Source organism: Anastrepha ludens, chromosome X (assembly GCF_028408465.1).
Source record: "Anastrepha ludens isolate Willacy chromosome X, idAnaLude1.1, whole genome shotgun sequence".
NCBI classification, from domain to species: domain Eukaryota; kingdom Metazoa; phylum Arthropoda; class Insecta; order Diptera; family Tephritidae; genus Anastrepha; species Anastrepha ludens.
In genome coordinates this window covers 3,912,995-3,922,719 of record NC_071503.1, presented here as the reverse complement: position 1 = coordinate 3,922,719, position 9,725 = coordinate 3,912,995, and the positions used below count along the sequence as shown (strand labels likewise).

The 9,725-nt window shown below is 37.6% G+C and overlaps 1 pseudogene; it reads right to left on the bottom strand.

Annotated features, from left to right (window-relative positions):
* Positions 1–6,780: 6,780 nt before the first annotated feature.
* Positions 6,781–7,923, bottom strand: LOC128869438 (cytochrome b-like; annotated as a pseudogene).
* Between the last annotated feature and the right edge of the window lie 1,802 nt (positions 7,924–9,725).

Below are 9,725 nucleotides of genomic sequence, written 5' to 3'. Positions count from 1 at the left end.
GCTGCGGTGGCAAAGCCGATGGGACACTGAACCGAGTGGCAGATGGACGGCGAAACTTATTCCATCAATTGACAAATGGGTAAAAAGGAGCTTCGGAGAAGTGAACTACTTCTTAACCCAGTTCCTCTCGGGCCACGGATACTTCTGGAGTTACCTATACCGTATGGGCAAGGTAGCCGATTCCACACGGAAGTGCTCGTCGGCACTTATCTTCCTTTCAGTATGTCAGCAGGCAAAATATGCCGCTAGTAACGCGGCTATAAGACTGAACTCTTTAAAGAAGTAATCAAACACTAATTCTTCACATGGGGACATCAACACCGCATTCATACTGGCACCCTGTGTCAGAGACAATTAGAGTAAAGGGTTCCAATACAACAACAACATCAACATATTCTACACTAAATCAGAAGGTAAGCCCCGATCATGCATAGTCACTAAAAAACACTTAAACGCTTTTCTGTGTTCTAATTTTAGTTCTCCTGATTTTACTATGGGGAAGGTGGAGCTGCAGAAATCGGCAATATACCTGGCATCAGTATACATGCCACATGATATACCGGCGCCGCCAGACGAAGTGGCTCGGTTCCTATCAACACTAAGCAACACGGACACACTGTTGATGGAGTGCGACGCAAACGCCAGGAACAAGCCATGGGACAGTTCGGAGACGAATGAAAGGGGTTAGTCACTTTTTGAATTCTTATTAAATACCAACCTCGACAATGTAATGTAGGGACCACCCCAACCTTCACTTTTTCGAGCTCGGTAAATTTTCCAGGCTGGGAAGATGTCTTAAACGTAAATTAATCTCAAACAATAACTCTCAAATAGTCACAAATTGGAGGGTATTCGACAAGAAGTCCTTTTCGGACCATAGTTGGATTCTCTTCGATATCAGTTTCAAGCTTGAGAAACCGACCCCATATGGAAACCCCAGAAGAACAGACGGGCACATATTACGTTGAGTAACTCAGTCGAAACTTCTTACATATAAATAAAACCATAACGTCAAGTAAGGACTAAGATGAGAAAGTAAGAGCTTCCGAAGCTTCGTTGACGAAAGGGCTTGAAACTTCATGTCCTGCCACATATGGCAAAACAACTTATCCTACCTGGTGGAATGAAGATTTAAGTCAACTCAGAAAAATTACAAGAGAATGTTAGCACAAGGTCCACACTTGAGGCTTTTAATAGGTTAGGCACAGACATATGTAGGTCTCAGCGAATGGATAGAGAACATGCTTAATACTAGAATACTCATCGGTGAGGTAGCCAGAAGCACGGTAAAACGCTCTGTCAACAGGGGAACCCCTCAGGGAGGGGTCTTATTCCCGCCGCTGTGGTTATTAGTTGTTAATAATATCCTTACCGAATTCAACCGAAAGGGAATTAAAGTTGTGGCGTAAGCGGTTGACATAGTGTTAATGGTTTCAGGAATGTTTCCAACCATAATCAGTGAGATTCAGCAATAGAGACTCAGAGATATAGGAAGCTGGAAAACAAGGTCGTACGGTCACAGAAAGATCCTCCTACAGGGACCCTTGCTACTCAAAAACAGATCAGACTACACTGTCCCAGACTATAACTTCAAGAAAGACCTCACGGTACATTTTCCACCGAATGGATGTCTTTTACAGGACGAATCAATCACAATATTTAATGTTTTGACACTGGTATAGTGTGATGTTATGGCCAGGTAGCCATTAAAAATCCCTCATAAAGCAGACGATAATCTTGAGGATAGTCGCGAAATACCGCACATCTCTAAATGAGATTGCTGAGTAATTTCATCTGAATGTAATATGGGTTTGTGGTCATTGCGACATCGAGAAAAATTATATTGTATTTTATATAAACTAGCTAGACTAGGCGCCAAACAGCCTAGTCAATTGTATAGGTATAATCTCACAGATATGCAACCTACTCATTTTTGAAAAATTTTTAAGAATAGCAAATGACAGGTGGTGTAATGAATCAACCTGTAAAATTGATCTACACGGCTATAATGAGTCCTATGATTTTCTAAGGATCAGTAGTCTCGGAACATTGCACCGCAATCAGTAATAGACACAGAAGCAAGTGTACATTCCTCACGATATTAATGGAGGTTCTTCTAGAACTAACACCTCTTCACATTCATACCCAATCCCATGTTGTGATAGATGGATGACACGCTTCTAGTGTATTAGATGTACGTACGATCCGAGGACCCAAGACCGACTCGGATCATTACCTTGTTGCAGCCCAACTGCGCACACGCCTTTGTGCCGCAAAAAACATACATACACCTACGCAAAGAATGTTCGACTTCGAAAAGCTGCAATCGCAACATACAGCCAGAAGATTCGTCACTCGACTCCCACTCCTGCTCTCAGAGAGCACTGCCCAATAAGCCGGCATGCACGAGCAATGGAGCAACATTTCTCGTTCTCTACGCACCGCCGCCGAAGAAGAAATCGGATTCCGGCGAGCCCGAAAAAACAATTGGTACGACGAGGAATGTCATGCTGCCGCAGAAAGAAAGGATGCCTCCTACAGAGCCACGCTGCGATTGGGCGCAACGCGAGCCATGTGGGACCGCTACAGAGAGCTAAAAAAGGAAGAGAGACGTATTATTCGACAGATGCTGGCCAATAGGAACAACGCCCGAAAACTCTACCCGAAAGTTCGGCGGATTACAGAAGGTTTTAAGACCGGGGCGTTTTCCTGTAAGAACAAAGACGGCGATCTGGTGATCGACACCCAGAGCATTCTTAAATTATGGAGGGAACCTAATAAATAGTGACATGTCACAGAGAATGTGAAGATCCCAATACCCCAATCGTTGACGACGGAATTGATGTTCCGCTACCCGACCATGACGAGGTCAGAATAGGGATAACGCGGCTAAAGAACAATAAAGCCGCGGGCACCGACGGACTGCCAGCTGAGCTATTCAAACCTGGTGGCGAGGAGCTAGTAAGGTGCATGCATCAGCTCCTATGCAAAATATGGTTAGATGAAAGCATGCCTGCCGATTGGAATTTAAGTGTGTTCTGCCCAATCCATAAGAAGTGCGATCCTGCAATTTGTGCCAATTACCGCGGGACTAGTCTTCTAAATATAGCCTATAAGGTTCTAGCGAGCGTATTGTGTGAAAGGCTGAAGCCCACCGTCAACCAACTGATTGGACCTTATCAGTGTGGCTTCAGACCGGGAAAGTCTACCATCGACCAAATATTCCCAATACGCCAAATCTTTGAAAAGACCCACGAAAGGAAAATCGACACACACCATCTTTTCGTCGACTTCAAATCTGCATTCGACAGTACGCAAAGGAGTTACCTGTATGCCGCGATGTCTGAATTTGTATCCCCGCAAAACTAATACGGCTATGCAAGATGACGTTGCTTAACACCAGCAGCCCCGTCAGAATTGGGAAGGACCTCTCCGAGCTGTTTGATACCAAACGAGGTTTCAGACAGGGTGACTCTCTGTCGTGTGACTTCTTTAACCTGATGTTGGAGAGGATCGTACGAGCCGCAGAACTTAATCGCACAGGCACAATATTTTATAAGAGCGTACAATTGCTGGCATATGCCGATGATATTGACATTATTGGCCTTAAAAACCGCGCTGTTAATACTGCCTTCTCCAAACTGGATAAGGAGGCACAGCGAATGGGTCTGGTGGTGAATGAGGACAAATCGATGTCCCTCCTGTCTTCAAACAAACAGTCGGCGCACTCGCGTATCGCGTCACTGTAGACAGTTAAGATTGCGAGGTTGTAAAGAACTTCGTATACTTAGGAACCAGCATTAACACCGTTAACAATGTCAGCCTTGAAATCCAACGTAGAATCTCTCTTGTCAACAAGTGCTACTTTGGACTAAGTAGGTAATTGAGTAGTACCACCCCCTCTCGACGAACAAAACTAACACTCTACAAGACTCTCAACATGCCCGTCCTACGTATAGCGCAGGAGCGCGGGCGATGACAACATCCGATAAAGCGACGTTTGGAGTGTGTGAGAGAAAGATTCTGCGCAAGATTTTTGGACCTTTGCCCGTTGACAACGGCGAATTTCGCTGGCGATGGAACGATGAGCTGTATGAGCTTTACGACGACATAGACATAGCGCAGCGAATAAAGATCCAGCGGCTACGTTGGCTAGGTCATATCGTCCGAATGGATACAGACGCTCCGGATCTGAAAGTATTCGATTAAGAAGAAGAATTAAAGAAAGAATTAAGAAGAAGAAGATCTTTTTATTTTTTTTTTTTACTTTATTTTTGTTAATAATTCAGGATTTACTAAATATTTACAATATTAAATTTTTAATATATATGTATACCTAATTTATGTTACTAAGTAAATAGATCTAACTAAATTTAATACTTTGTTTTTATTTCATTTAAATATTAAAGTTTTATTCTGGCTTGTATTTTTGTTATTGATTTATTTTATATGTAAATTTTTGTGTGAAATTTTATTTATTTTAATAATAACTAAATTTTTTTTTTATTCTCAGTAATTAGTTTTATAAATTAAAGAAATTTGAAATTAGTACTTTTATATAGTATTGGCTAAATTTGTGCCAGCAGCCGCGCTTACACAAATAATACAGATAAAATATTTTTGTTAAAAGTTAAATTTTATATATATAGGTATATATATAATTGGCGCGTACACCCTTTTTGGGTGTTTGGCCGAGCTTGTGGTGTGCGTCTTGATGTTGTTCCACAAATGGAGGGACCTACAGTTTTAAGCCGACTCCGAACGGCAGGGTTGCCATTGCCTGCCGAGGGGCGACCGCTATTAGAAAAATGTTTTTCTTAGTTTTGGTGTTTCATCGAGATTCGAACCGACGTTCTCGCTATGAATTGCGAATGGTAGTCCCAACCCATTCGGCTACGGCGGAAATTTTAAAAGTATTTATTTTTATTGAGTTTTGATTGAAGCTTGTAAATTTTATAAATAAACTTGGATTAGATACACTATTATTTAAAATGTAGTTAATAAATACTAAGGATGTAATAGTTATGTTCTTGAAACTTAAAAAAATGTGGCGGTATTTTAGTCTATTCAGAGGAACCTGTCCTGTAATTGATAATCCACGATGTACCTAACTTAAATTTGTTTTTCAGTTTATATACCGTCGTTATTAGAATATCTTATTAGAGTAATTTTTTTATTAAAATGTATAGCAGATCAAGGTGTAGCTTATATTTAAGTAGCGATGGGTTACAATAAAATTATTTAAATTGATTTAAATTTGAAATATTTTTTTGAAAGTGGACTTGATTGTAAAATTTTAAAGATTAAAAATTTGATTTTTGCTCTAAAATATGTACATATCGCCCGTCGCTCTTACTATTAAGATAAGATAAGTCGTAACATAGTAGATGCACCGGAAGGTACCTCAAGAATCACAATTTAAGGCTTATTAAGTAAAGTATTTCATTTACATTGAAAAGATTTTTGTGCAAATCAATATAAATTAAATTTTAATATTTATTTATTAATTTTTGTTGTTGTTAATTTAATTTATTAAAAATAATTATATAAAATAATGTTTTTGTAGTTTTTAGTGAAAAAATAATTTTAATAAAGCTTTATTATGTATTGTGAAAGAATATTGAAATAAATTGAAAATTTTCAATTAAAAAGAAAATTTAGTTTATTGTATCTTGTGTATCAGGGTTGATCAAATAATTAATAATTAGTTATTAATCTCGATTTCATAAGAGTTAATAATTTATTAAAGTTAATGTATTCAAATTATTTTAAATAAATTATTAGAAATGAAATGTTATTCGTTAATAAAGGTATCTAGCGTTTTTAGAAATAAATTTAGTTTATAAATTCTTAATTTTTAATTTATTTTTTAAATTTAAAAATTTATTAATTTGAATATTTTAAGGGATAAGCTTTAAAATAAAATATTAAAATTATTGAATAATTGATTTAAAATGTATGCATAGAAGCAATCATTTACAAGTTTGTTGCAAATTATTTTATAATTTATATTATTTAATTTTGTTTTCATTGAATCTATAAATTTTTTTTATTAATTTTAAATAAAAGGTAATAATGATTAAATTAGTATATTTAAAATATTGTTAAAATATTTAATATTGAGAAGTTTATATAAAGAACTCGGCAAATTGTATTTATGCTCGCCTGTTTAGCAAAAACATGTCTTTTCGAATTACCTATATTTTAAGTCTCATTTGCCCACTGAATAATTTTAAATGGCCGCAGTATTCTGGCTGTGCAAAGGTAACATTATCATTAGTCTTTTAATTAAAGGCTGGTATGAACGGTTGGACGAAGTATAAGCTCTTTCATATAAATTTATTGTATAATATATTAGAATTTTATATTTTAGTTAAAAAGCTAAAATTTTATTAAAAGACGAGAATACCCTATAACTCTTTATAATTAATACTAACTACATTTTTTTGATTTATTTTATTTTTTTAATATTAATTATTTTGTTGGGGTGATGTTAAAATTTAATGAATTTTTAATTTTTTAAAATCATTAATTTATGAATTATTGATCTATTAATAATGATTATAAGATTAAGTTACTTTAGGGATAACAGCGTAATTTTTTTTCAGAGTTCATATCGACAAAAAAGTTTGAGACCTCGATGTTGGATTAGCCGTTGGGTGTAGCCGTTCAAAGTTAAGTCTATTCAACTTTTAAATCCTTATATGATCTGAGTTCAGACCGGCGTAAGCCAGGTTGGTTTCTATCTTTAATAAATTATAATATTTTAGTACGAAAGGACCAACTATTAAAATAATTATATTTTAATAATAGAATATTATTAATATGAATAAACAATTTTGGCTCATTAACTAATTAATTAATTAAATTATCTCATCATTTATGAATTAGTGAGATAATAATGTAGTATAAAGAGTAAACTACTGCTAAAATTTGTCCGACTAGTATATAAGGATCTTCTACAGGTCGTGGTCCGATTCATGGTAATAGAATTACATTAACTACTATAATTCAAAATAGAATTTTATTAATAGGGTAAAATTGGATTCCTTGAAAGTTCCTTAGATGACAGATTGGTAGAATTGCTAGGATTATAATTGATAGAACTAATGCAGTAACTCCTCCTAATTTGTTAGGAATAGAACGTAAAATTGCATATGCAAATAGGAAATATCATTCGGGTTGAATATGAACTGGTGTTACTAAAGGATTAGCAGGGACGAAATTATCTGGGTCTCCTAATAAATAAGGGTTGATGAAAAATATGGATGAAATGGAATTTTATCAATATTTGAGTTTAGTCCAATTGGATTATTTGATCCTGTTTGATGTAAAAATAATAGTTGAATTAGTGTTATTGCTAGTACAATAAATGGTAAAATGAAATGAAATGTAAAAAATCGTGTAAAAGTAGCATTATGTACTGCAAATTCTTCGCAAACTCATTGTACTAAATCAATTCCTAGATAAGGGATTGCAGATAATAGATTTATAATAACTGTAGCTCCTCAGAATGAAAACGTAACCTATGAATGTTGTTGCTATAACTAAAAATAGAAGAAGTACTCCTATTAATCATGTAGGTGTAAATGAATATGAACCATGATAAATTCCTCGGGCAACATGTAGATAAATACAAATGAAGAAAAATGATGCACCATTTGTTTGTAAAGTTTGTAATAATCAACCATAAGTTACATCTCAACAAATATGATTAACACTGTTGAAAGCTATATTAATATCTGCTGTGTAATGTATAGCTAAGAAAAGTCCTGTTAGAATTTGAATAATTAAACACAATCCTAACAATGAGCCGAAGTTTCATCAAGCTGAAATATTAATTGGAGTAGGAAGGTCTACTAAAGCATTGTTTGCAATTTTAAATAAGGGGTGTTGGGTTCGTAAAGATTTGTTAATTGGTTTAATTTATTAATCGTAGGGGTCCGTAAAATAATTTGGTAATTTTTACTACTGCAATTAATGTAATTAATAAGTAATTTATTTGTTCGATAATTATATAATTTGTGATGACTTAAAAAATTGTCTTTTGTAAATATCTCTTCTTCTTAGTTGGCGCGATAACCGCTTACCCAATTTTGGCCGAGCTTAAAAAAGCGCGCCAGTCGTTTCTTTCTCGTGCTAACCGGCGCCAATTGGACACACCAAGTGAAGCCAAGTCCTTCTCCACCTGATCTTTCCAACGCAGAGGAGGCCTTCCTCTCCCCCTGCTACCATCAGCTGGTACCACATGTAATACTTTCAGAGCCGGAGCATTTGTATCCATTCGGACGACATGACCCAGCCAGCCTAGCCACTGGATCTTTATTCGCTGCGCTATGTCTATGTCGTCGTAAAGCTCATATAGCTCATCGTTCCATCGCCTGCGATATTCGCCGTTGCCAACGTGCAAAGGTCCAAAAATCTTACGCAGAATCTTTCTCTTGAACACTCCAAACGTCGCTTCATCGGATGTTGTCATCGACCAAGCTTCTTCGGCATACGTTAGGACGGGAGAGAGTCTTGTAGAGTGTTCGTCGAGAGAGGACTTTACTGCTCAGTTGCCTACTTAGTCCAAAGTAGCACTTGTTGGCAAGAGAGATTCTACGTTGGATTTCAAGGCTGACATTGTTATCGGTGTTAATGCTGGTTCCTAAATAAACGAAGTCTTTTACAACTGTCTACAGTGACGCGGGTGCCGATACGCGAGTGCGCCGACTGTTTGTTTGAAGACAGGAGGTACTTCGTTTTGTCCTCGTTCACCACCAAACCCATTCGCTTTGCCTCTTTATCCAGTTTGGAGAAGGCAGAACTAACAGCGCGGTTGTTAAGGCCGATGATAAACAAAACAAACAGGTAACTCCTTTCCGTACTGTCGAATACAGCTTTGAAGTCGACGAAAAGATGGTGTGTGTCGATTCTCCTTTCATGGGTCTTTTCCAAGATTTGGCGTATTGTGTATATTTGGTCGATGGTAGACTTTCCCGGTCTAAAGCCACACTGATAAGGTCCAATCAGTTGGTTGACGGTGGGCTTCAGCCTTTCACACAATACGCTCGCTAGAACCTTATAGGCTATATTTAGAAGACTAGTCCCGCGGTAATTGGCACAAATTGCAGGATCGCCCTTCTTATGGATGCTCTGGGTGTCGATCACCAGATCGCCGTCTTTGTTCTTACAGGAAAAGGCCCCGGTCTTAAAACCTTCTGTAATCCGCCGAACTTTCGGGTAGAGTTTTCGGGCGTTGTTCCTATTGGCCAGCATCTGTCGAATAATACGTCTCTCTTCCTTTTTTAGCTCTCTGTAGCGGTCCCACATGGCTCGCGTTGCGCCCAATCGCAGCGTGGCTCTGTAGGAGGCATCCTTTCTTTCTGCGGCAGCATAACATTCCTCGTCGTACCAATTGTTTTTTCGGGCTCGCCGGAATCCGATTTCTTCTTCGGCGGCGGTGCGTAGAGAACGAGAAATGTTGCTCCATTGCTCGTGCATGCCGGCTTATTGGGCAGTGCTCTCTGAGAGCAGCAGTGGGAGTCGAGTGACGAATCTTCTGGCTGTATGTTGCGATTGCAGCTTTTCGAAGTCGAACATTCTTTGCGTAGGTGTATGTATGTTTTTTGCGGCACAGAGGCGTGTGCGCAGTTGGGCTGCAACAAGGTAATGATCCGAGTCGGTCTTGGGTCCTCGGATCGTACGTACATCTAATACACTAGAAGCGTGTCATCCATCTA